Source organism: Myotis brandtii, unplaced genomic scaffold (assembly GCF_000412655.1).
Source record: "Myotis brandtii unplaced genomic scaffold, ASM41265v1 scaffold230, whole genome shotgun sequence".
NCBI classification, from domain to species: Eukaryota; Metazoa; Chordata; class Mammalia; order Chiroptera; family Vespertilionidae; genus Myotis; species Myotis brandtii.
This window is the reverse complement of record NW_005358650.1, coordinates 7820464-7848319: the sequence shown is the minus strand read 5'-3', so window position 1 is coordinate 7848319 and position 27856 is coordinate 7820464. Positions and strand designations below refer to the sequence as shown.

The 27856-nt window shown below is 42.4% G+C and overlaps 1 long non-coding RNA gene across 2 annotated transcripts in view; it reads right to left on the bottom strand.

The window, feature by feature from the left end:
• Positions 1-27856, bottom strand: part of LOC102245912 — a 113312-nt gene that overhangs the window by 36188 nt on the left and 49268 nt on the right. The gene's annotated exons all lie outside the window — the stretch shown is intronic.

Sequence of the window (27856 nt, the reverse complement as noted above, 5' to 3'; positions counted from 1 at the left end):
CGGCTGCCCTCCCATCTCTTGATTAGGCAGGTAAGCTGAAAATGATATATCTTTGGAGATCTAATTATTTTTAAAGTTACATTATTTTAAATGCTAAATATGATTAAAAATGATCTCATCTCTAAAAATTAGCATATCATACATTTTTATAATTTAGATATTAGGGAATAATTTACCTGATAAATATCATATTGAGACAAAAATTGAAATTTTAAAAAGTACAGTTTGAAGTAATTACTTTTTATATTTAGGATACATTAAGTTTGTAATTATTTGCTTCACTTCTTGTAATATGCCCACTATTAAAGTTTTATGTAGTCATTAAAGAAAATTCAGGAAATGCAATGAAAAGTACATATCACATCCATAAGCTCATCATATAAAGAAAACCAATATAGTTTTCCACTACTCCCTCAGGTTGAAGGCTAGATCCCTAGTAGGGGGCATGCAGGAGGCAGCCGATCAATGATTCTCCCTCATCATTGATGTTTCTCTCTCTCCTTCCTTCTCCCTTCCTCTCTGAAATCAATAAAAATATATTTTTTAAAAATTGCAAATCTAACTAGGGTTAACCTCTGTTGACAACCTCTCAGTGTCTCACAATTGCCAATGGTGTACCATCAATCTTTCCAGCATAGTGTTGCAAATCTGAGAAGCAAAATCTGAGTTGCAGATTAGCATGCAGGAAATGCTCTTGGGAGCCTTGATCTCTACCCAATGTTCCACCATGGACAAGTCAATGGGTGTGGGTAACCCCTGGGGAGGGGAGTGACCTCAGGTGAGTAGTAGCTATAGAGTAAGTCCTTCAGTCCTGGAATAGGGGTCTGGACAGCATGACACAGTCTGACCAGACTCTACATCAAGCATGTCAAACTCAAAGGCTAACACTGTCAAATAAACAAGGTTTAAGTTTATGTGGGCCGCAAAAAATCAAAAGCTTCAATTTTCATAGAAACGTAGGTTTATTTTGATAGAGACATGCTGAACACAAAGGGCTGAAATAAATGAGTAATCATTAACATAAAATGATAGAACATTTTAATAAAAATTAATATTTTTTTCTTGAACGTTAACTTACCAGACACTGAATAACTGCACAAATTAATAAGCGTAATGCAAATAAACCTATTTTTCTTGTTCTCCAAAAGTGAAATATTTCCTGTTGTGCACACCAAACAAGTCAGTCCAGGACTAATGATGTGGCAATCAGCCGCTAAAATATTCGCTGCTAGTATTATTGGAGAGAAACGGTGTGCCTGTGTGTAAGGCGCGTAAGGGAAATGAATGCAACATGATTATAGTAATCAGTCATTAGCGAACTTTGTAGTTAGTTATTAATAATGATGTATAACAGAATATTGTAAAAATTAAGTTATGAAATTTTTATTAAAACGTTTCTTACATACCGTTATATTGGCTGGGCCGCAAAAATATTCGTTGTGCATCAAGTTTGATACCTATTTCTCCATCTTATCTCTTGCTTTCCTTCCATTAAACACAAAGCCACTGAAAACTACTTGCAGGAGCCAAACATACCAGGCTCTTCCTTCCTCCGTGGCTTGTTACTCTGCCCCTCCTGCTCAGATGTCCTCTCTGTCCACCACTTCCACCCCTCCTGCCAATCCCAACCCACAGCTTCTCAGATCACACCTCTCACCCAAACCACCCATTCTGCCTGCAGGTTAGGCTGGCCCTGCTCCAACCCCCTCTTATAACCTGCAGTTGTGAACCGGCTGGGTTGTGGGGAGACTGGGACTCAAGCCCTTGAATGAGGCACAGGTGATGAGTGCTTGGACAGGAGGGATCGAAGGCAAATCACGCTCCACATTCTAAAATATCTTCTCTCTCTGAGCATTCTCCTTCCCTCCTACCCTCCCCTGCACCCCAAACCCAGAAATGAGAAATGTGGATTCATTTTTGTAACAGAAGACGGTACACTGTAGCTCTAAATTGTGTTTTAAAATTTTAATAGGCTAAATCGAAAAACACATAGGGAGCATTTCGAAGATGCCCTGCAGCTGGATTTGTTTTCTGCTGGAGCAATTTTGCTGCCTGGCTGCTTCCTGCTGAAAGCACAGAGGATGTGCTGAAATGCTGCCACAGTAAACAAAACTAGATCAGGCAGATGCCTCTCTCATGCACCGACAGACCTACCTTGTAAGTTGCTGGCAGCAATGCTATTTGACAGGCACAGTGCTAGGAAGCAAGTGGTTTCCAAAATAAGAACTGAAAGGGAGGAATTCTTCCACAAAGGCTTGAAAATGTAAGCACTGGAAGGGACTTTAGAAATCATGTAGTCCATCTTTCCTCATTTGTAATTGAGAAAACAGAGGCCCAGAAAGGTGAAGGTGCTTTCTCCTAAGTCACACAGCTATCTATGCATGGCAGCCTGAATCAAAACCAGGTTTCTTGGCACCCAGGCTAATCATCATTCTGCTACATCGTATTTAAGTTTGTACTTTACCCTGAGTTTTTATTTTGCCATTGTGCATTCCAGAGGATCGTGTGTAATTCCTATGATCTATATAACTATACTATCTAACTGCAGACGGAATGACTATTGGTTGTTATTGGGAGGAAGAGTTAAATTCACTAGTTGGACTTCTGCGTTCATTTCTCTCCTCAAGGCTAATTACTTATTTAATTAAGGCATTTTGCCTTGATCATAAACTCAATCACATAAAATATTTGATGAATCTTTGTGCTGTGAGGACCCAGCATATGTATGAAGTGCTTTCATTAGAACTTAATGAAAACTAATTAGCTTTGAGATGTTTAAAGTTTAAACGGGAGCAAATTCATAAATTTTAGAACCATTCTCTATTTTGTATACTCGCTCATCCATGCATGAAAAACCATAAGGGAGCTGAATTATTGATAGAAATTATAATTTACTATTTCCTTATGATTTTCTTTGTAAAGCCTCCAGCATGCCATTCAGTTAAAGCAGTTTGTTTGGCATTTACTACCTCTTTGTGTTTCTATGACACCTTTTCCTCCCTGCAGGTCAAAGTACTTAATACATATCAACTCAGTAATCCTCACTACAGTACAGCCAGAGAGAGTAGATGGCAAATATAATCCTCTTGATACTGAAGGCCCAGAGTCTGCTTGGAAATTCCCACATTCAACTGACTGGCATGCTAAATTCATTACCAGAGTATCTGCACAGTGGTTGGAAATTGCTGTTTAATCTATATGTGACTGGTTATTTGCTTTTGGGCATCTTTCCAATTGGGAAAAGAAAAATATGAACAATACAGTATATTGCTGAATTTAAAAACATGAAATTGCAAACTACATGGATTAACATAGGCCTAGTTTTCTAGGGATGTCCTTGGCTAAAGTTAAAAGAACAGCAGAATGATTGAATATAGGGGAATAAACAAACCAATAATAACAATAATGATTATAATTTACTAAGCTCCTACTTTGCATCAAATGCAGAGCTGAATACCTTACATGTGTTTCTTTAATCCCTACAACACCCCTACAAGACAGGCACAATTACCTCTGTTTTACAGGTGGGAAAGGTATGTCTACTTTCTCAGTGACTTATTTCAGCAATTACTATAGAATTTCAGGTGCATCATCCAAAGTGATGGCACTAGTTAAGGGGCCTGCAGGCCAGATTCACACAGTTCAGAAACTTTTCTTCTCTTTTCCAGCTTTCTGGTCAGCACCTCCTCCCTCTCTTTATTCATTCAACAAATGTTTATTGAGCACATACTATGCCAGGCAGGCACTAGGCATTGAGTATATGGTTGTGAACAAAGCAGTCAGAGTTCCAGCCCTCCTGGAGCTTGCCTTCTAGGCCAAAGTCTAGATTTCTACAAGAACATGGTAAGAAAGAAACAACAGAGTTAGGTATAAGTGATACACCTGGGCAAAGAAAATGAAGGCACAAATGAAAGATGGAATCTGTCTAAACAAATACTGAGTTCAGAGTTGGAAAGTGTTATACTTTTCACTAGTGATTTTACTTAGTGATTTTATTTTGATCATTTGGTCTTTTCTTCAGTGATTTTATTTTGGTCATTTTTTTAAAAGTCCAGCACCAAATACCTTACCCTGGAAAGGAGGGGTAGTACAGTTTGTCGCAAAATGTCATGGCTGTGAGCCAGTCCAGTACAGCATGGAATCTTGGAGAACGCTCAAGGTTAAGGTGAAATATTCCAACCCCAAAACAATCCCATTTACCATCACACCAAAAAAATTAAGATACTTAGGAATAAACTTAACTAAAGAGGTAAAAGACCTCTACTCAGAAAACTACAGGACGTTGAAAAAAGAGATAGAGGAAGACATAAACAGATGGAAGAACATACCATGTTCTTGGATTGGTAGAATCAACATCATTAAAATGTCCATACTACCCAAAGCAATCTATAAATTCAACGCACTTCCCATTAAAATACCAACGGCATACTTCACAGATCTAGAACGAACTCTCCAAAAATTCATCTGGAATAAAAAAAGACCCCGAATAGCTGCAGCAATCCTGAGAAAGAACAAAGTAGGTGGGATCTCAATACCAGATATCAAGATGTATTACAAAGCCACTGTTCTCAAAACTGCCTGGTACTGGCACAAGAACAGACATATAGATCAATGGAATAGAATAGAGAACCCAGAAATCGGCCCGAACCAATATGCTCAATTAATATTTGACAAAGGAGGAAAGAACATTCAATGGAGCCAAGATAGTCTCTTCAATAAGTGGTGTTGGGAAAATTGGACAGATATATGCAAGAAAATGAAACTAGACCACCAACTTACACCATACACAAAAATAAACTCAAAATGGATAAAGGACTTAAATGTACGACAGGAAACCATAAAAATTCTAGAAGAATCCAAAGGCAACAAAATCTCAGACATATGCCAAAGCAATTTCTTCACTGATACAGCTCCTAGGGCAGTTGAAACTAAAGAGAAAATGAACAAATGGGACTACATCAAAATAAAAAGCTTCTGCACAGCAAAAGAAACCATCAACAAAACAACAAGAAAACCCACTGCGTGGGAAAACATATTTGCCAACGTCATATCTGATAAGGGCCTAATCTCCAAAATTTATAGGGAACTCATACAACTTAACAAAAAGAAGATAAACAATCCAATCAAAAAATGGGCAAAGGATCTAAATAGACACCTTTCAAAAGAGGACATTCAGAAAGCCAAGAGACATATGAAAACATGCTCAAAGTCACTAATCATCCGAGAGATGCAAATCAAAACAACAATGAGGTACCATCTCACACCTGTCAGAATGGCTATCATCAACAAATCAACAAACGACAAGTGCTGGAGAGGATGTGGAGAAAAAGGAACACTTGTGCACTGCTGGTGGGAATGCAGACTGGTGCAGCCACTATGGAAGACAGTATGGAGTTTCCTCAAAAAACTGGAAATGGAACTCCCATTTGACCCTGTGATCCCACTTCTAGGAATATATCCCAAGAAACCAGAAACACCAATCAGAAAGGATATATGCACCCATATGTTCATAGCAGCACAATTCACCATAGCTAAGATCTGGAAACAGCCTAAGTGCCCATCAGTAGATGAATGGATTAGAAAACTGTGGTACATCTACACGATGGAATACTATGCTGCTGTAAAAAAGAAGGAACTCTTACAATTTGCAACGGCATGGATGGAGCTGGAGAGCATTATGCTAAGTGAAATAAGCCAGTCAATGAAGGAAAAATACCACATGATCTCACTCATTCATGGATAATAAAGACCATTACAAACTTTTGAACAATAATAGATACAGAGGCAGAGCTGCCTCAAACTGATTGTCAAACTGCAGTGGGAAGGCCAGAGAGGGTTGGGGGGCAGAAGGGAGGGGAGTAAGAGATCAACCGAAGGGGGGGAGAAAGGGAGACATATGTAATACTCTTTGTAATACTTTAAGCAATTAAAAAAAAAAACAAAAAAAACCCACAATAAATAAATAAATAAATAAATAAAAAAGTTGCAGGCTTGATCCTCAATAAGGGGCATGCAGGAGGCAGCCAATCAATGATTCTCATCATTGATGTTTCTCTCTCTCTCTCCCCCTCTCCCTAAAAAAAAAAAAAAAGATATTCCAACCCTTACAATGGGTTGTACCCAGAATGGTGGAGCTCAGGTAGTAACCTAACAAGTCTATTCAATATGTCCCACCAACTCCACAAGTTACTTTCACTGTCAGTTGACAGCATTTCCCTCATGCTCCAGTGGTTGAATAGTCCCTCAAAATATCCATGTCTATTCATCACAATTCTCCACAACCCTCTGTCATTTCTCTCTTGGAGATATTCTCATCCATGTTCAGCCCACATTTCACAACTCTTTAGCATCTGCCCTGTTGCTCCACGCCACCTGCAAATAAGCTGTCCCTTTTGGTATCTGGTAACATCCAGAGTAGACTACATCCCTGTCTGTCTCCACCCCAGGCCATCCATCTGGGGGCTCCAGATGGCCACCTCCAAAAACGGCTTCTAATTATGTCCTCTCATGAGCTTGGGAATATTGCCCATGGAGCTGCTTTGCCTCTTCAGAAGTAGTCCAATGTGTGAAAAATCATTATGAGTGGGAGTTTGTGGATTTACCCAACCCTTCCACTAGCATAAAGGCCTTGCCCTGGCATTTTATACAGGAAGGCTCAGGGCACCAGGGGGAAACTCACACTATATCTTGTCTGGTATTACTAGAGAGCAAGCAAGGCCTTCTGGCATAGAATCTATTCAATGGAGAAAACGATTCACTCACCTTTATTCCTTAATTAATTCTGGCACCAATTCCTAACCCTCTCCAGGGAGAAAATTTCCTCACTAGCAGAGCCTATTAGAATGCTAGCAGGAAATTTACCATCACTCCATGTACAAGCAGCTCCATTTCATATCTGAAGCTTGTATAAGCTTTCAACTAAAGCTCCTTTTTCTTAGGAAAGAACACTGCCTTTGTTCTCTGGGCTGTATTGTTCTATTGTTTCTATTATACGCATATGTGGGCCTGGAGATTATAAATAAGATTCTGGTCTAGATAAGAGGGGCAGGAAATAAAATAAGAATGTCTCCTGAAGCCAGAAACAAAACTGCTGTAGTGATAAGTAGATTGAATGGTAATTAATCAATGAAATGAGTATGTTCCCAAGGAGAAGGGCAAAGGGCAATTTTGAGGTGTAAGAGGGCAGAGAAAAACTTGTTTGCAGGAAAAAAAAAAACACACACACACAAAAAAACACAGGGTCTCGTTCCTGATTTAGGAATTCTTAGCAATTTTGAGGTATAGGTGGGCAGAGAAGAACTTGTTTTCAGGGAGAAACAAAACAAAAGCAAGACCTGATTCCTGCTTCAGTGCACACAAGCAGGGATCTGGTTTGACAGGCAAATACAGACTTCCTCTTGAACCTGCCAATCAGAACCTGGGGGTGAGCCCAGCAATCTGCATTTTAGCAAACCCTACACTAGCTGTGACACACCCTAGAGTTTAAGAACCAATGGGTTAAAACCTCCTCTTCCATAGGAAGAATATTTAATTCAGCACACCTGGTGTAGGAGGATGCTGGGGCAAAGACATCAAGGGTCAGTTTTGTTGCATGTGGGGAAACCCATCCCACCCAGGTCTCTGGGTCACTGCTGGGAAAAGCCTAGGAGGAGAGGCCCAGGTGCCCCGCTGGTTCCTTTAGAATTCAAAGGATAGCTTCAGGACTGAGCTGCCAAAGACTCTGTAGCTAGACTAATTAGTCTCTTGGAATTTCCCGTAAGAGTCTGAAGGGCTGGGTTGGAAACTTGCAACCAAATGCCCTGGTGAAGTGGGAAAAGAAAGGACCAACAACGCTGCTGAAATCCCACAAAAGCCCTTCCTCCCCACGAGGGACTGAAGGCAGGCTTGTTTCTGTGTAGCAGGCTGTGAAAAGCCACTCCTTTACTCTGATGGGAACTGGGCTCAAGAGAGTTTCCCTTCCAGCAAGATGCTAAGGAACAAACCAAATGCCGGCCAAATCTGAAGCCGGGGTTCACAGGCCAGCCACCCTGCCTGCTTTTCTTCCTATTTACCCCTTCCTTTTTCTGTTTGTTTCTTCTTTTCCTTATTCATGGTGGCCTGAGGCCTTGGCTGTGATGCACTGACTGGGCGTGGGGTGGGAGGACACCTCTGGACATAGAATCTAGAGCTGGGGCCCATCATTGTAACCTCTCAGGACTGAATTAGATGTTCTCTAATGTCCATTCCAGTTCTGGTCTTTTTCTACTGAAAATTTTCTCATGGACAAAAGCTTCCTCCCAGTGAAAAATGCGGTTGGAGTTCTAAGACCTGTCATTCACCTTTCACATCTCACTAGTCCAGCCACTGCCTTCTGTCAGATGTCGCCCTTTAACTAGGCCCGCTCCTCAGGACTGTCATAGTTTTGAGATCAATGGCTGTGCTCCTTCCCTAGATCCCCTCATTCACGCATGCATTTGTGCATTCACCCCTGCTTACGGAGCTGTGTTCAAATCCCTGGGTTCCTTCCTTTCCTCCCTATCCACCTATCTAGTCATCCTCTCTCTTCTAAGTACTATTATACATTATTCCACATCTACATTTCCCTCACCTAGATAGGCTGTGAGGTCTTTAAAGGCAGGAATCATGTTGTATTCATCATGGTAGTCCTATGCCTAGCACATGCTTTGTATGTAGCACAGCCTCAGTAATGCTATGTGTGGATTGATCTACATTAATTTAAATATTTATGTTTTTATGCTGTTTTCAGCATAGGGTTGAAAGTTTATTTCTTCTAACTTGTCCATAGGTCTTTATTTTTGTTTTGTTTTTAAAGATTTTAAAAATTGATTAGAGAGAGGGAGGGAGGGAGAGAGAAAGAGAGAGAGAAACATCAATCAGTTGCCTCCTGCACACACCTTGACAGGGTTCGAACCTGAAACCTGGGTATGTGCCCTAACTGGGAATCAAACCCAAAACCTTTGGTGTATGGGATGACACTCCAACCAACCAAGCCACACTGGCCAGGGCCCTAGGTATTTGTTTTTAATTAAAGCAATTTTTCTAGAAGTGAGCAATAAATATATGACTATATTGTTTAACTGTCAAAGAAAGACCAGAGCTGGACAGTAGGTAAAGCTGTAAAAATATCATATTCAGGACTACTGCCATAGGGGAAGATACCTCAGTGTAGAACTGGGCTCAATTCCGAATGTAGCATGGACAAGTGGGAATTTATCGCCAAGGAGCAGGGTGGGACGAGAGGGTGGCAAATTACTAACGGGAAACATCAGGAGTGAGGGGGATTCTCACAGGATCGTTGCCGCAGACATCACCTGGAAGGAAGTGGAGGATGAGGAACCTGATCAGATATGGAGGAGGAAGGATGCTTGCTAACCTGACCTAGCAGGGTTCTTTATAAAACTGGATTTCACGACGAAGTGCATGGATGGGCTGAGGGCGAGGTTCAGGAGACTGACTAAAGTTTGGTCAAGCAAAGAATATTTGTCACAAGCTAGAGAAAGAAGACTGTAATAAACCATGAAAAATAATGCAAGGGAGTGTGGAGTATCATTCTCAAAGGAAATACTAATACATGCTTGAGCCAATAAAAAGGTACAATAAGTCATTTATGGGACCGACTGCTTTCACATATTTAGCCAGTATTCTGGATGGTAAATTTTGTGGGGAAGGGGGCATAGATAAAAATGTTTGAGGCCCATACTTTCTTTGTTATTATTGACAAAGTTGGTGCTGACATCTCTAAAATCTGATTAAAGATGTTATGTTCTCCAGGGCTTCATTAATAGGGTAGGTTGGCACAGAAAAGTCAAAACCAGAAAGAGAAATTAATATTTATTTTCTATAACTAGATGGTAGAGTCTCAAGCGAAGGACCACTCATCTCTCGGCTGCTAACTAGTCCATAATTTGAATTCCTACATGGTTACAGCACCTTTAAAAACTACCAGTTGAGAATATAAACCAAGCTAGCTGCTGCATTAAGCTATATGTGTAGAGAAGTTATTCACATACTTCTAAAGCACAGTGGGGCCAGAAAAAACTCCTGAAAAGCCTTAAAATGAATTGTGGCCTGTCAGAGCCTTTGAAAGTGTTAACTAGCATACAAGTGCCCAGCAGGGATCATGCTGACATTGTTTTATTGTCCTACCAAATAACTATGGCAATATCATGCCATCGCCCCACGGAGTTTAACATATCATTTGCATTTACAGTGTGAAGTTGTTATTAAAGGCAGGCTATTTTTGCAAGTGCAAATGTTGTATCTTTTCTCTTTCCTCTCTTGTTGTGCACAGTATTTAAGAACCTGCTGCTCAACCACCTGTTCATGTTTATTACTGTGAGAATTATCAGCAATTTTCATTCCTTGGTTATAATACTACCCCAAACTTATCTAGGATGATGGGCTTCAGAAAGAGGGTATATTGAGTTGGGTGCCAAGGTCCCAGGAAACGTATGGCACAGTTTTGTCTGACTTGGAAAGAATCAGCCTCCACAAGGCCATGCACATTCTTCCTCTTGACAGCAAGATCTCTAGGGAAGGGCTACTTCTGGTCCTTGCCTTTGGGGCATGGATTGTCAATTTGCCCATCTTAACATGCGTGTGGCCAAGCCCTAGAACTTTCCTTCTCTGGACCATATCACTACAAATATCCACTGGGTCAGGAAAACTCTTGGGCTCCAAGGTTAGGTTGACAGCATCCTGGTGAAGAAATGGAGTATTTGGTACAAGGATCTCTTCCACTCAGCTGGAGTTCATTTTGATAGTGGTTTCATCTATGTAAAGGATGTGGAAAAGATTAAATGATCTGTTTCATTGCCCATTTGGCTTGGAGACACTGTGCAATGGTCTTGGTTTTATGATAATAAGAATGTTGGTGAAAAGCTAGAATCCAGGATGTGAGCTAAACAAAGATAGACCAAGATGTCTCCTGCTCTTGCAACCTAATCTATGCACACCTCTGCCATTACCAGGAGGAAAGGACTAAAAAAGAGAGAGAGGAAGGAAGGGAAAAGTGAAGAGGAAAAGAATTGACAAAGGAAGAGAGGAAGAAGAGATATCTCCATGCTGGCCTAGTAGAGCCACACTTAATACACAAGGCTCTAGTGAACGCTACAGACTACTGATTAAACGTAACAAGAGCCTGGCCGGTGTGGTTCAGTGGTTGAGCATCGACCTATGAACCAGGAGGTTATGGTTCGATATGCAGTCAGAAAACATAAGTGGGTTATAGGCTCAATCCCCAGTAGGGGGAGTGCATGAGGTAGCCTGTCAGTGAGTCTCTCACATCACTGATGTTTCTCTCTCTCTCTCTCCTTCTCCCTTCCTCTCTGAAATCAATGAAAATAAATTTTTAAAAAGTGCAACAAGAACCTTGAGTCCTTCTAAGCAGGATGAAAGGGGAGGCCTAAGTGAATCTTATCCACATTCACACCTCGGCCACCCTGGACTCTCACAGAGGGTTCTAGTTCCCTTGAAGGCACCTGGGCCACTTGGGAGGCACTCTGAGGGAGACATGGGATTTCCAGGCAGGAGGAGTAAAAGGTGTTTCTTGACAAGGAGGCAGAGAACATACGCTGGGGTGGAGGACATGAAGGATAGGGGCTCTCCTTCAGAATAGAGAACTGGTCAGTGAAAAGAGTGGGGGCCACACTTGGTAAGGGCCATGGGGATTTAGAAATGTTAAAAGTTTGTCAATCAAGTCTTTAAGAGTAGACAACCCCCGTGCTATTTAAACCATCCGAAGTGTAGAGGAGAGAAGCAAAGCCTCTAAATTATTTTATGACGTAGAATAATTTTGATGACAAAAACCTGTCAAAGATATCAAAATGAAAGGGAATTATGGAACATGTATAAGTACAAGCCTCTTAGACGACATGCTAGTAACCAGCAGAACTTCAAAAGAACAGACTTCCTTCTGGGAAGACAAAGGTAGTTCTACACTAGGAAACCTAGTAATATAATTCCCCAAATTTCTTAAAGGAGTACAATCCTTTAGCCCTCTCCATTGGTGCATCAACGTAAACTGGGAGTTCACAGATATGTCTCACTGATCTGCTTCAGGTTAGTTTTAATTAGTAGTCAAAATTGGGTTACTGCACATAAAAATCTGCATCCTCAGCTTTCTTTGGAAATTGCACCATCTAACATAACACGCTGGCCTTTCCCATTGCTACAATTAGCTGCAGCTGCAGAAGTTGTTGCCGCTTCTCTCAGAGCCTGGATCTAGTTCTGCAGAACCCCCACCATCCCAACTCCCTGGTGTCACTGGCCTGATTATTTACTTGATCAGCTGACCCTGAATATATAGCCCTTGGTTGTTCCATAAGCCTTCTTTCACTTGTACAAGTTAACGATTCTAAAATTCGGTCCAGCTGTCAGTTTAGAAAACTATTCCTTTCCATATTACTTAAAAGCCTGGCATTTTGAGCTAATGTGGGTGTAGCAAGCTCTGGCCCTATGCTTTTCTTTCTTTTTCCATTTGCTTGTAGCAGACTATCCTTGGTTACCATGGTGATTACCATCCCTTAATGATACACTGCTGCCGCATGGGGAATGTAATTTTCTTTAAGCTCAGTGGAAAGCAGTGGGGAACAGTAGTCGGTATAAAAGCTTTCTCCCCCGTCAGTCCCTAGGTGCTCCTCAGTCGCCACAGAGGACAAGAGCAAGCTGCTGATCAATCTCCCCAGACAAACCAACACAAGAGCGGCTGTCAGGATTTAAAACCCTCCCCAGGTCCCAGTGCACATGTGGGAACCCCGAGAAAAGCTATTTTCAACCTCTGAAAAGTGTTCTGCATCAAGTCTCATGGGACTTAATTAAAATAATCAGTTTTCACAGCCCAGGCTTTCGGCCCTAACCTCCTGCACAAAATGAGCATCCCATGAGCCAAGAGGCCCTGCTCACGGGTACTCTGAGCGAGTAACATTTCTGACTGCACACTCTCCTGCTGGCAGGGATCCCATGGTCTGCATCTGGTCCTTTCTGACAAAATTAAGGGCAGAGAGAGGTAATCCACAGCCCATGGATCTGCCCAGACTTCCAGGCCTCACTTCTGAGTTGTCGAAAGTTCTGACTGTGGCCAAGGAGATGGGAGAAGAACGATGCTCTCTCATCCACAAAACCCTCAGCACCAGGGGCTCACTCCCTGGGGTGTCATGTGAGAGGCAGGTTGACTCTGCCCATTGCTGACCTGGCTCACCAGCACTTTGAAGTCTCTAACTCCTAAGGTTCATTTAAATAAATATATTTTTATTGATTTTAGAGACAAAGGGAGAGGGAGAGAGAAACATCAATGATGAAAGAGAATTATTGATCAGCTGCTTCTTGCATGCCCCCTACTGGAGATTGAGCCCACAACCCCATGTGCCCTGACTGGGAATTGAATCGTGACCTCCTGGTTCACAGATGGATGCTCAACCCATGAGCCACACCAACTGGGCCTAAGGCTTAAAAATTGAGATATAATTGACATATAACATTGTGTGAGTTTATGGTGTATAAGGTCATCTAAGGTCCATTTTAAAATCATGGCCAAATAGACAACTGTGCAAATGAAAGAGGTTAATATTTTAAAACATGGATTATTATTGTTACTCATTTTATTGTGGTAAGAACACTTACATGAGACCTACCTACCCTCCGAACATATTTTTAAGTGTATGATACAGTATTGCTATCTATAGGTAGAATGTTGTAGAGCAAATCTCTAGGACTTGTTATTTTGCACAGCTAAAAATTTATACCCGATAACTAGCAATTTACCATTTTCCTACCTCTAAAGTTGAATTTTAAGAAAGGAGTTACTATACTAGAGCAGTGATATTCAACTGGTGCTGCAAGAATTTTTAAAACACACAATACCTGACTAACAGCCAAGACAACGATAGCTGTCAGGTATGAATGCCCTGTCATATAATAGAGTTGTGTCTTATTGGTCACATCACATAATAAGGTTGTGTCTGATAATTCTTGGTACCAGAAATCCTTATATACAAGTATAGGTGTCTGATTTTTTAAAAAGTCACTTTGGAGCAAAAAGGGTAGGTAATTACTATTATTATTATTTTCTGTAACCAAAATTACTTTATTTTCAGATTGGCAAAAAATATAACATTTTTTGGTGTGCCACAGAATTTTAGTTTGTGTGCCATGAGATGAAAAAGGTTGAAATTGCTGGACTAGAGTCACCTCTACAGGTCTTCCCTTTTCCTTTCCTCTTTCCTGCCCCTTTAAATTTCCATACAGTTAAAATTTGATTAAAATAAGTAGCTGAATAGATATATGACAAAGCAAATAGAATCTAGGTATGCAGAGTGTCCATTGTAAAGTTATTTCAACGCAAAAAATTTTCATCGTAAATATTGGAAAGTGAATAAATGACTAAAGTGGACTTTATATATGGGTGGCCCACAGACCATGTAAGACCCATAGGCAGGATTTATTTGGCCATCAAGGAATTTTTGATTACATTAAAAAATCTGGATTTCTAGTTTTTCTAGAAAAATTAGGGAATCTGATGACATCAGGACCCACATTCTTGCATGACAACAGTTGCCTGGAGCTGGGAGTGGCTGTCTCCTTTCGTCACTAGATTCGACTCCTCGTTTATGGGCCAGCTTCTCCGTTGATGACTCTGACCCAGAGCAACCTCAAGAGGTGGGGAAACGTGATAAAAGGGCAGCTTAATGCTGTGTGTGTCTGCACATGTGCAATTGGCAGGAAAATGCAGTCCTGCGCCTTGTCTTGGTTTTATATGGCTGGGGGCAGAGCCTCCTCCCACCCCACCCTGCTCACAGCCTCCCAAGACTTCAAGTGCCACGCCTTGCAGTTCAGCGGGCAAAGTGGCTCATACACAGGACTGGATGTGGTTATATCGAAAGAAAAGTCTTGGGCCTCGCTGAGCTAGGCTGTATGTGTTTTAGAATGCTTACCTTCTGACTAAAATTTTAAAAAATGGAAAGAAGCTAGTGTGGCTGGAGCATGGGTCCATTTAGTGCCTGTCAGTGCACTAAATAGACCATCTCCTACCAACTGGTTGCCACCACAATTTATCACAAAGCTTCGTTGTTAGGTACCAGGCAGAGAGCCATGTAGAACCTGGGTGTCCTAGAACCTCACCTTCATGTGTACATATCATCGTGGGGAAATTCTGTTTTTCTTTCTGGCATAAAGAAGGTTTGTGGGCTTCTCAGAGGAAAACAGATGCGTGCTGCAGAGATCCATACTCGAAAGGGTGCTTTCACTGGGGCGTGCTGTGCCTCTGAGGTCTGTGCTGGGGTGGGAGGTCCTAGGGTGGGAGCCATGTCTACTAAATCTGCTATTTTTCTAGTCAGTCCACTGAGCGCTGTCAGGGGCGTAATACATCCTCCTTGGTCCCTTTGCCCTTCTTACCCTTCCTCCAGTGCTTTCTACTGAGCTTGGAGAACAGTCTGTCCCTTTCCTGGGCCAACTGTCCTTATGTGGTCTGACCCCTGATGATTTTCTAGCCCCATGTTGTCCCGCTCTTCCCTCCCCTTCCCATGCTCCAGCCACACTAGCTTCTTTCTATTTTTGAACACCCATAGCTTGTCCCCACCCGGGGCTGCTGCGCAAAGTGCTCTGCCCTCCACCTGGACCACCTCCCCCCAGCTCTTGGCCCTGCTGGCTCCTTCTCCTCATTTGGGCTTCGGGTCACATACCAGCTCCTCAGAGGTTTTTCCTGACCACTTCCCCCTTCCCCTCATGCTCCGTTTCTAGTACATTATGTCCTCATTTTCTCATTGCAATTATAATCTAAAATTATTTTCATTTACTAGTGTCTGCCTCTTCCATTTCAATACAGGCTCCACAAAAGCAAGGACCTTGTCTCCTCCTCACCACAGAATATCCCTGTTCCTGGAACATGCATTTAATCTGCAAATGTCCACACCCAGGGAGGCGTGGGAAGTGTAACAATTGTGAGCCTGCAGGTGTACAAATGAATACTGAAAGAAAAAAAAGTCTATACACACATTTAACACTCCCCTGATTTAGGCCTGACTTTCAGGATGGACTTTGGCTGTTTGTTATATCCAGATGCCAATATTAAAACTGTGCGAGAGAAAGAGTTAGATTGGGTGGTTTATCTCCTTAATTATGATGATTTTATAAAATGGCTTTGACTGGTGACACAAGAGGCAAGGTTGCCACCTAGTGTTTAGAGGTGGAGATGTGTGACACCAGCAGTACCTTTTTAAAAAATTGTGGGTCTATAGAAAGTCCAACTTCCACAATCTGCTGTAATACAGACCAGGATTTGCCAAGCGGGCATCATTCCCCACAAATGAAGTGTCTCCGCAGAGGCTCCAGACGGATTCCTTCCACCTCCTGGGCTTCTGCCAAAAGTCGAGATACCGTCTTTGTTAGCTACTAAAGAAACCCACAGCACTGAGAGAGCGGGCTAGCTCAGTTTCACAAGGTAGCATATTCTCCAGACTGTGTTTTTTAAGATTCCACCTGCCTCCCCTGTCAATGTGTGCTACTTATAAAATAAGGGAAATCAACATTATAGAAAATAGTACTACCACCTCAGCTGCTTTTCGCCCTGGCAACACAGGCAAAGATGTATTTCTCAAGGTTCAGGAACACACGAGCCATTCAGACCCCTAATTGGTTGTGACCATGCTCAAGACTCACCTGCACTGAAAGGTCGTGGTAGCCTTAGGCTGGGCATTTCTCACCCCTGAGCCATATGCTAAAAATGGGCAGGACAGAGGGGAGCTGTGGAAAGTGATCAGAGGAGGGTGGCACCAGGGGAAACCACTTCATAAAGAGCCTGGGTTATAGTCTCCTAAGATATCGCTCCGGGAAACTGGGTTATTAGTAATGATGGAAAATGGGTGGTGAGATGAGCCAGTGGATGGAAATAACCATGGCAACCAAACTATCCCTTTTCTTATTTCATGTTCCTTGAGACTAAAAATAGATCAAGTGTCGGTCATTGCAAACAAGTCCAGCAATGGTTTCCATCTCCTGCTACAGCTTTTGCTGGATTTTTTAATGGGCATGTGCAGAAATGCTCTCCTAACCTTAAAAAATTATTATATACCTTTTGTCCTAACCGTTTAGTCTGTGCTCTATATATTATCTTAATGTACATAGTCTTCTACTCTCACTTTACAAAATATTTTCTAAGAGCAAATATAAATAAATATGAAAGTACAAAGCAAGAATTGGAATGCTTTTTGGAAACCACCTACTCAATGCATGAATCTTTTTTTTTTTGTCATCCTGAGTGAGGTAGGCTCTATTTAAATCTCTTAAGTGACAAGGAGCCCACTACCTCACGATGTAGCAGTTTCATAATTTAATTAATGGTTAGAACGTGCTTTCTCTATTTCCATTTACTCCTGCAGTTGATATTTATTTAGTGCCTACTTTGCCAGGCACTGTGTTGGGAATTTTGAATGTAGTGATGAAGAAAATGAACTCAGTGCCTGAACACACCGAAGTTTCAGTCTGCTTCCCTGTACCTCTCCTGGGGGTATGTGCTATCAGAAACAATGTAGAACACGAACACCGACTTTTTTCCATATGAGAGTCCTGTAAAGTTTGAGAACCCTTAGATTTCCTTTACTAACACAGCTTGTGGTATTAGGGAGGATTCCTTGGATGCAAGTAAGTGAATGAATGAACAAAATCCCTGGACAAAAATGGATCTGTTTGAGCGAAATTGGGCAGCTCAGAAAATTGAAGGAAGAGGAAAAGAATCAGGTCTGGAGAAAGCAGAGTAAGAGGCAGCTTTGGGGATCTAAACAGCAGGAACTAAAGAACAGGTTTTTTTTCAAGGTGCTGCTTTTGTTTTCAGTCTTTGGCCCCTCTGACCAAGATCCAAATTGTAAGAATGGCACAGCTTGGGTCCCATGCCCACCCCATACTGGGTGGCATGGAACTTCTTGATGTCCACATAGAATGTAGCCAATGAAGCAAAGGGTGTTCCTGCAAAGAAAGATCAAGGAACTGCTGCCAGAGGAGGAGGAATGAATGCTGGAGGCAAAACCAATAAATGACCACAACAGTTGCCATCACAATCTCCATTCTTGGGCAGACAGGCCACTTGGAAACAGATGCAGAAGGAAACCTGGAGGTCCTCCCTTAGGAAGTAGCGCTTGACTGCGAGGCTTGCTAGATGGATCTCAGTCTCCAGTTAGAATCCCCAGGTCTGCCTCACCTTCATCTGATCCTCAGGATGACTTTGATGGCCTCATCCTTTGGGCCTCATTTTACCTTAGGTTTTCCCTGGGAGGCCCAGGAGGAGCCCAGCTGCCTTCCTGCAGCTGCGGGCAGAGTGATGATGAAGATTCAGCTCTTCCTCTTGAAATCTGTCTGCTGGATCTAGCCCAGGCACCAACCTGCCCCGAACCTCGCCCTTATCGCCAAACAAGCTTATTTACACACCAAACTTGTGATCCGAATCCACGCCTCAGCTCACCATTTCACCCACGAGCATACCACAGTGGACTTCATGTCAGTAAATGAGCTCAGTTGTTGCATAAGCTTGCTCTTGGGAATCAGTTAGTTTTACAAGTACATCCTAGATTTCTGCTGGAGACTAAATAACTGTATATCTACTTTAGATAAGGGAAACATCTCTAACAGCCTCCAGTATTCTGGCAGTGCTCCCTGTTTTTTTGGAGATTACTACAGTATCTCCAACCATGTCTGCAGGCTCCTTGAGTGCTTGGAATGGAACTAACTCGGGTCCAGCGTCACATATTCTCTTACAGCTACCAGCTGTGCTCACATAGCTCACCTGGCTTGAACACCAGTCTTTTTGCTGGAGGAGGCCAGAGAGCAGTTGACTAGATCTGCCTTCACCCTGAACAACTGTGTCGTGTCTAAAAGAGCAAGGGCTTTGCAACTGGAAAGACCTGGGTGTAAGCCCTGTCCCTGTCTTACCGTATACTCATTGTATGCCTTGGTTCAGTTATTTACCTATTTCATGCCGCTTTATTGAAGAAATGAAAAGTCTTTTCAAAAGGGAAATATTAAGACAGTAGCAACTGTAGGAAGCAGCTACCATCCTAGAACTGGGGATTGGATGGAAAAGTTTGGGATTGTTAAGGTTTAGAGCTTGAGGAGGGGTCCTGCCATGCTGAAACTCAGACCTCTGAGAAAGGTCGCTGCTCAGCTGTACTGTTGTCTCAGGAGCTTGAAGGCGGCTCCTGTGGGGTGAGACCCAGACCTCTGAGGAGGGGGCACTGACTGCTGGTGCTGGGGTCCCCAGGAGAGGTAACGGTGCTGGTTCTGCGAGTGTTGGAAAAATGCAAACCAGAATCAAATGGTGCTACCAGAACAACCTGCTGCTGCTGCTGGGGTGAAATCCATTGCGAGGATGGTGCCGACAAGAACAGTAAGACAAGGGAACAGAAGGTACATGGGAGGAGCACTCCCTTCTTCCTCCAGCCTTGAAGTCTCCCTCTAGTGCCAGCTATTGGCAAAGCCTAACAGGGATCCAGTTGATAAAGGGGACCTGAGGTTTGCAGTTTCCCAGCCTCAGAATCACAGAGCAGTGTGAAACGGTGTGTTTGATGCTGGGAAACAATTACTTAACTGTCCACTCATTTGGCTACTCAGCATCCACAGACACCTTGCTTCCCCATGGACTTCCACACACGGAAAACAACTTCAGGCTGCTGCCTGACAAAGTGCAACTTCCTTTACACAAATGAAGATGTTCTTCATCTCACTGTGTCTCAATGTCCCAGCAGCCCTCAGCGGTCACTGTATCTACCTCTGGAAGACAGTCATATGATTCAGCTTCCAGTTATCTTAGTTGCTCTCAGGTTTAAAATCCCATCACAACATTCTATTACTGAAAGACTAAATTATCTTATGTAAAATAGTGAGGGCAAGAAGAAGAAACACAAAATTAGTGTAAATTAGGGGTCAACAAACTCCAACCCATGGGTCAAATCCAAATTTTAAAATAAAAGTTTATTAAAACACAGCCACACCCATTAATTTACATAATATCTATGGCTCCTTTCAGGCTACAATGGCAGAGGTAAGTACTTGCAACAGAGATCATATGGCCCTCAAAGCCTAAAATATTTATTATCTGGTCTTTTCAGAAAATTTTACCCTGCTTTAAACATACATACCCAGACACACATTCTGTAACTGTCCTATTCCAAGTTTTCTATGCTCTCAGTCAGAACCTGAGCTAGTTCTTTACATGGTGAGATAGCCCAAATATTCATTCCTGAATGAATGTTAGAATGAATTCAGAAATGTCTGAATCCTCAGTGGTTCTGCACTTTTTGGTTGCTGAAGTTTTCCATTAACTTTTGTTATTGGCCATGGAAGTGCCCCAGAGAATCCCCCGAGTTCTGTGATCCTACCTTCATTTTTTAATAGCAATACAATTGGTTCTTGGTGATCAGAATAAATCATCCCAGACTGTAGAGCAATCTTCTTCTTTACCTGTTGGTTGAGGGACATGAAGACCCGCAAATGACCAGGTGGCTGTTTCAATAAAAACATTGGTGTGTACCCAAAATGAATTATTCTTCCCTCAAGACCAGTACAGATCACTATTGCAGGGGTGGGAGGCAATAATTTGCAAGAGGGTTATTAGATGTAATTGTGAGAGGAGCCATTTCCTCATCCACCCATTGATGCCTGGACTCTGCATGCTGACTATGGATGAAAGAGCACCAAACATTGGTTACTGATGTACAGGATACAGCATATGCTGTAAGGCAGAACTCCATGCTTTTAGGATACTGTCTTTTTGGGCACTGTCACCCAGTTTTCAATGGGCCATTCTATTATTCTATTGGGCCAGCTGCTTCTGGGTGATGGGAAACATAGTAAGATAGACCGGCATCAGGTGTGTGCTATCTTCAATACAAACTGGTCCAAAAGGCATCCATGTCAATGACAGGTCAGGCAGGCAGGCCTTCACATGGGGGTGGGGGTGGAGGGCATTCACTATGTCCTGAGGCAAATGAAGGAGGCCAGCTTAGCCAAACACCACAGGGTATTCTGAATCTTTAGCCCTATCTGGGTGTTCTTTGTGCTTCTTGCTTTTCTTTTCTTTTTTCTTTTTTTTTCCCTGCAAACAGTCCTCTCATGGATACCCTCCTCCAGGGCCTCTCTGCTGTCAAAGGCTCCTCAGACCAGGAAGAGCTTCCTCTGCTGGAAACTGGGAAGCTTATAAGCCACAGAGGAATTTCTTCCTGCTGAACATCATGGGCAATGGCATTCCAGACCTCTCCAGACTTCATCACAGCTGCGTCCCAATTGGCATCATTCTCCTTGGTGGTTCAGCCAGAGCAGGTATTGTGGGCCTGGAACAGGAGTCACCTCTTTCTCTTGGGCATAGCAACTGGGTCAGGATGAGGCAGCCTACTGTGCCTGCACCCCAGGCCACGTCTAAGTCAGCAACGCCCATCGCTATGGCCATTACCCAACCCCTTCTTTAACATTTAATGCAACATAGTTGATGTGAATTAAATCCAACCTTATTTTGGTCATTTCTGCCAAAGTCATACTGATTGAAAGTAATTTGAGTACATGGTTATCAAAAGTTACACCGGGCATTCACTGGCCCCAAAAAAGTATTACGTGGGATCCTGGAAAGGAACAAACAAGCAAGATTCTGGATAAGCTCAAATACTAAGAATTATTAATTTGTAAGTATGCATATATGTAAATGTGCAAGTGCTTTTTAATAAAGTAAGAGTAATGATGTTTTTGTGTTGCCACGTTTAAATGAGTTCTCCAGTTTGTAGGGTTTTTTTTTTTAAATTTATATAAACATCCAAATGACATTTCCTATATTTCTTCGGATTTCTTTGTGTCATTGTGCTGTAGAATCAGGGCACGGCAGGCATGATGTCAGAAGCCAGTTCCAACTCTGCTCTCAACACTACCTAGTCCACTGTGTGTGACCCTGGGCTTAACATCTCTGGGTCTGTTTCCTCATCTGTACAATGAAATGAGTAGGTAAGATGATTTTAAGGTCTTTTTCACTTTAAAACTATGGTATGAAGTGACAAGTGATACAATATCATATGATATGACTGATAAAAGGATAAGGCAGGGACTGCATTAGCTATGGACAACCATACTGTTCAAATTTATACTCCAACTCTTTTGAGCCTAATAGATTTTTCAAAATGCTCAAGATAAAGCAACTATCAATTCATCTGAAATAAATATGGTATATCTGCTCTGAGTACATCTTGTTTTAATTTCTCCAGAGAACTGGCACAAGAGCTCTCCGATATTTACTGGTAGCAGAGAAATTTAATCTGGGTGCTGGCAGCCAGAAGCACATGGCTGGTGCCTATAAAATCCATACACGCTCTCCGATCACTTTGAGAGCGTTACAGTGGGATTTGTTTGATTCTCTATCTTGTCATGGCTGGGTCAGAATGCCTCTTTTAATAATAAACAGTGACTCCCTGTACTCAACACAGTCTCACTTGAAATATGAGTAAGGGGATGGAGCTTGAGAAAGGTAAGGAGGGACAAAAAGAAAAGGGTCTTGGATGAAGGGTGTCCTGTTAGTTTTATGCATGCACTGGGATCTGGTCCAACACTCCTCTTAGGAGCTCAGCCTTGGAAATGCTTCTGGAAAGGGAAGCAGAGACCAGCATGAGAAAAGTGCAGCTCATCATTTCTTGTGTTGAGGTGCTCGTTCACATTGAGTACGCGGATCCAGGGAAGCCAGACACATAGAGTAAAAGCAAGAGGCACAGGAATGACTTGACTGAATTTTGGAATTCTGGTCATGAGTTGACATCGTTTGTGTCTGGACCGATTCCCTCACAGAAGACCAGGGCACTGGCTGAGAGGCCCTGTGGGGATTAGACTATGAGGTCCTGGGCGTGGAGTAAGAACTCCACGGTGGCAGGCAGGGCTCATGCTTCATGAGCATATATGCAATGCAGTTGCACAGGGCCCTCAGCTCAGAAAAATCCCATGCTTGAAGTTGAATGCTCTGTGATTGACATTTTGAAATGTTTAATAATTTTATTTTTGAATTTGTGTTTAATAAGTGAAGTCAGATGGGACAGTGGAGCATAAACCAGGAACTTGAGGCCTCAACTCAGAAGCAGTCTCGCTTTTCACCAGCTCCTGCTTCCTGCTTCTCAGCCCCCAGCTCCCCAGTGCTCCCCAGCAACCACTGGTGCCCTGGGCCCCTGGTGGGCCTGGGTATGGAAGGAAGGGCTGGAGCCAGGCATGCTCATGCTGCACATTTGTCTCCTATTTAGTTGTGAGACTGAGTCTCACTGGTCCCTCAATTATCCTCAAGCAACACCAAAGAGCAAATACGAAACACCATGACAAGTCAAGAGAGATAGTCAGCAAAAAATAAGTATCACATGATCTTATTCATATGTGGAATCTAATGAACAAAATAAACTGATGAACAAAATAGAACCAGAGACACAGAAGCATGGAACAGACTGACGAATTTCAGAGGAAAAGCAGGGGTGGGGAGGGAGAAGGGAGTGATTAACCAGGGAACTTATATGCATACTAGAAGCCCAATGCACGAATTCGTGCACTGGTGGGGTCCCTCAGTCTAGCCTGCAGGGATTGGGCCAAAACCTGCTCTCCAACATCCCCCAAAGGATCCAGGATTGCGAGAGGGCAGTTCTCAGGTGATGCACCCTGGAATCAGGCTCCCTCCTCTCTGGTTCCAGGTGTGTCACCCAAGAACCACAGCTACCAAATCACCACAGCTCGGCAGCTCCTGTGTTGAGTGTTTGTCCCCTGGTGGCCAGTGTGCGTCATAGCTACCAGTTGGACAGTCGAATGGTCGGACGGTTGCTTAGGCTTTTATATATATAGATATGCATAACCCATGGACACAGACAATAGAGTGGTGAAGGCCTGGGAGGGGTGAGTACATGTTGGAAGAGGTCAATGGGGGGGGGGGAGACACACATAACACAAACAAAGGGGACATCCATAATCTTTCAACAATAAAGATAAATTGGAAAAAAAAAAAGAAGAAGAAAGCAAGCATTTTCTTCTGCTTTTTCCACATTTGCACTTTGGCGCTGGGTCCCACACATGTAGCCAACACTGGTGAGAGAGATAGCTAATGACTGTGCAAGGTGTGAGCTGGCCTGATGCTTGAATACAGCAGGGAGTAAGGGTGAACAGCAAATCCACGGGTGAAGAGCAAATATAAAGGCCAGAGCTAGGCAATGAGACACAGGTTTGAAGCAGGGGAGAGGAGAGGAAGACAAGGAAGTTAAAGTCAAGATGTATGCATGGCAAGGGTAATCTAAATCCAAATTTAAATAGTGGCTGGCGCTTCAATCTTGTTTATACATGGGTGAGGGTCCATCTGACTCATATGGCCAAAAATGAGGCTGAGCAGTGTTGACTATGTTCTAAGCCCATGTTAGTCCCTGAGAGGGGGAAATAAAGGCAGTTACACATTTAGCTGACGCTGAGTTTGTCTTTTAGCCTTCCTATATGACGGAAAGAACTACCATAATGAAAATTCAGTTATCTGTTATGCATTTAATGTGAATGTAACTATTGAAAAGAATGACTGCCATTTCTTATAACATTCTTTTTTTAAAAAAATGTATTATAATCTACAGGGGAGAAAGAAAAACTTTTACTTTCTCTCTTAAGTTTGGCGTCTTCAGATATCTATATGGGGATACTGATACGGGCTATTGCTCCTGCTCGGGAAGGCGGGAACCAGGCAGCAAATTCTGCCCATTTGGGATGCCATAACCTTCCAGCACGTCTTGCTCGGCGCCTCTGAAGTTGTGCTGAGTTGGAAAGAGGCGCAAACAATCGTCAGCCCTCTGCTTATTTTTTAACAAGGTGGAATTTAATTAAACACAATTTGTGCTCTTAATTTATTCCTCTGGAGCCTTTATAGGCTCAGAGTTACTACTGCTAACTACAGCTTAGAGAGAGGAAAGTTTTTAACTATACTTTGAAACAGAAGCTACTAATCAGGTGGCAGGGGAAGCAGGGAGCAAGCTTGGAAGGAAGGAACATCTGGCTTGTCTGACATCTGACATTTTTGTTTACTTAACAAACGCCCCTATAGTGCTTACTGTGGTGTCAGGCACTGTTCCAGGTGCCTTACGAACACTAATTAATTCAGTGCTCATAACAATCAGGGCTGACTTATCCAGGAGGCATGGTGCCGAGGACTGTGGAAAACAAGTTTTAATTTCTTTAAAGTCAAGAGAAAAAAATTAATATAATAACAATGACTATATAATAAGGAACTCATCCTGGACTATATTTGTCTTTATACCAGTGTGGCAAATTTTTAATATTATTTAAGGAAGAAGGGGCCCATAAAGGTAAATGTTTATAGGGCCACAAAAATCATAATATAGTTCCAATACCAACTGTACTTTTATGTTAATTTTACAGATGAGAGGACCCACACACACTTATACTAGTAGCTGACAGAGCTGAGACTCAAGGAAGGCAATCTGCTTCTGGCTCCACAGAACACTGTGTTGAGCTGTGCTGACGTGCTCATCAATGAAGTATTTCACATGAATTTTCTAGGTAGCTAACAAATTAGCACTCCACAAAACCAAAATGCTTTGTTTTAATAATTTTGGAAGAAGGTCTTTCCTACATTTGTTATTTACCTCCTGCCTTATTAGATTAGCCTGAGCATAATCTACTCTTTTTCATGATGATAACAGTATCCTTATCCATAGACAATCTTACTGAGTATTTTTATATGCCTGGAACCCTTCTAAGATTTACTTTATAAGTGCTAACTCTTTGACTCCTCACAACTCTATGAGGCGTATAGATTTATTCTTTTAGATGAGGAAACCCAAGTTAAGTTAAGTCTAAGTTCACCCAACCACTTGAGAGCAATGGAACCCAGCATCCTGGCTCTGAGTGGCCCCTGTCAACCAGGATGAGTGGGAGCTTTGTTGTGCATACAGAGTGATGCTCTCCGGAGCTTTATTCCTACCCTTGCATCTTCAAACCAAGATGTTATTTTAAGTCTGTGTCAACCCTTCAGGGTGTATGTCTTCTCTGTCCTTGTCAGGCAGATGACTGATAGTTTTAGCTGTGTTTTGTTTCCAGTTTGTACTCACATTTATCACTTGATAAATTAATGAAGGGCCTATGAGGGACCATGTTTATTTGCTGCTTCCAAATCACTTTAATGAAGAACCAGAGAGCCCATCGTCTTAGTGTTGTGTGTCAGGTAGATTAACGTGTGCTGTGTGGAGGGAGAGGTGCCCTGTAAACAGCCTTGTGATCCCTACTGCCTGGCTTTGTGAGGGTGATTTTGGATGCTTTGAGGACTTTTGTTGGTTAATGTTCATTTATTTCTTATTTTTCAGCTAAGTTTTCAATGGTGAATGCTGAGTAGTGGCGTGGCAGATATTATTACATGTAAGGGGAAAATACTACTTGGCATGATACCTTAATCAAGCAAGTGGTTTGACAGAATTCATTTGCCAGGTAACTGCACTATCTTTGTGGTGTTTATTGAATGGTGTTACATATGATTTAACTGGAAAGTAAGACTCCATTGGGCTATTCTGACTCCTTTATGGCTCAATCTTGAATGCTAGGCCTAAAGTTGGGAGGGACTCCATATATCTCCTTACCTATATATCTGTATGTATGTATATTTCTACATTTATATGTGTATTTCAACATAAAATATGTTTTATATATTATGTATATATTTTTATATATTATGTTATGTATATTTCTTATGTTGGAATGAACAAATGTTTTTTACTTGTCTTGACCCCTGCTCATATCCAAACATCACATTAGGCATATCCTAAATTTGGCCTTCATGACTATTTTCGACTTTATAATCTAATTAGAGGCTCAGTGCACAGATTCGTGCACATTGAAAGTAAATTAATTAGAAGGTAGCCAGTGGGAGGGAGAAGGGAGTGATTAACCAGTGGGGTGGGACTGGGCGAGACAGGCTGGACACACTCTGGAGCTAACCTCCCCTGGTCCCTCCCCACCGGCTGCACCTGGGGCAGCTCTGGGGCTCGAAGGGCGTCTGCAGAGTGAGCGGGGTCCCTCCGGTAGGTGGGGTCCCTCAGCCTGGCCTGCGGAGATTGGGCCAAAACTGGCTCTCCAACATCCCCCAAGGGGTCCCAGAGTACGAGAGGGCACTCCGCAAAGTTGCTATCGCTTGGCAGCTCCTGCGTTGAGCATCTGCTCCCTGGTGGTCAGTGTGTGTCATAGCTACTGGCCAATCGGCCAGTTGCTTAGCCTTTTATATATATAGATTGGTTACAACTCTAGGATTTGAAGACTGCTCTCTGACACCAATGGATTCTTTTCTGTTAACTGCATTAATTCTTGGCCTTCACAGCCTTCTCAGGAAACATTGCTACCATGCCCAAGATCTTCTTCTCTGTGCCTGGCCCCAGAAGGCTGTGCTGATTGGGAATCAGTTTACAAGTTTGTAGAGGCTTGACAGTTTCTGGGTCCTACTGCTTAGTCATCATGGGTATACCTGAAGCCCTTTGTAGGTTCTGAAATATTGACTGATATTTTGGATAGGAGAAAAACAGGCAAGGGGTGAGTCAATTTCTTGAAACATTTTTAATTGTTTAAAAAACAACAACAAGCAAAGTACTCTAGACTGCTACTTAAGTCAGAGTTTAAACACTGGTGATGCTCAGGTTGGATCTGAGCCATAGACATGTTTGGCTTTTAAATCAATTGCTTTCATTTTTAAAATCTAGAAATTTCACTACATAATCTCCAGACTTTTAACTGCTTTTGCAATTGGGTGATCTGAAAGCACGGGACCTATATTCCTGCACAATTGGCCAGAATGAGATAGTACCTGGCCATTTAGACAGGACATGCACTTAAAAAAATT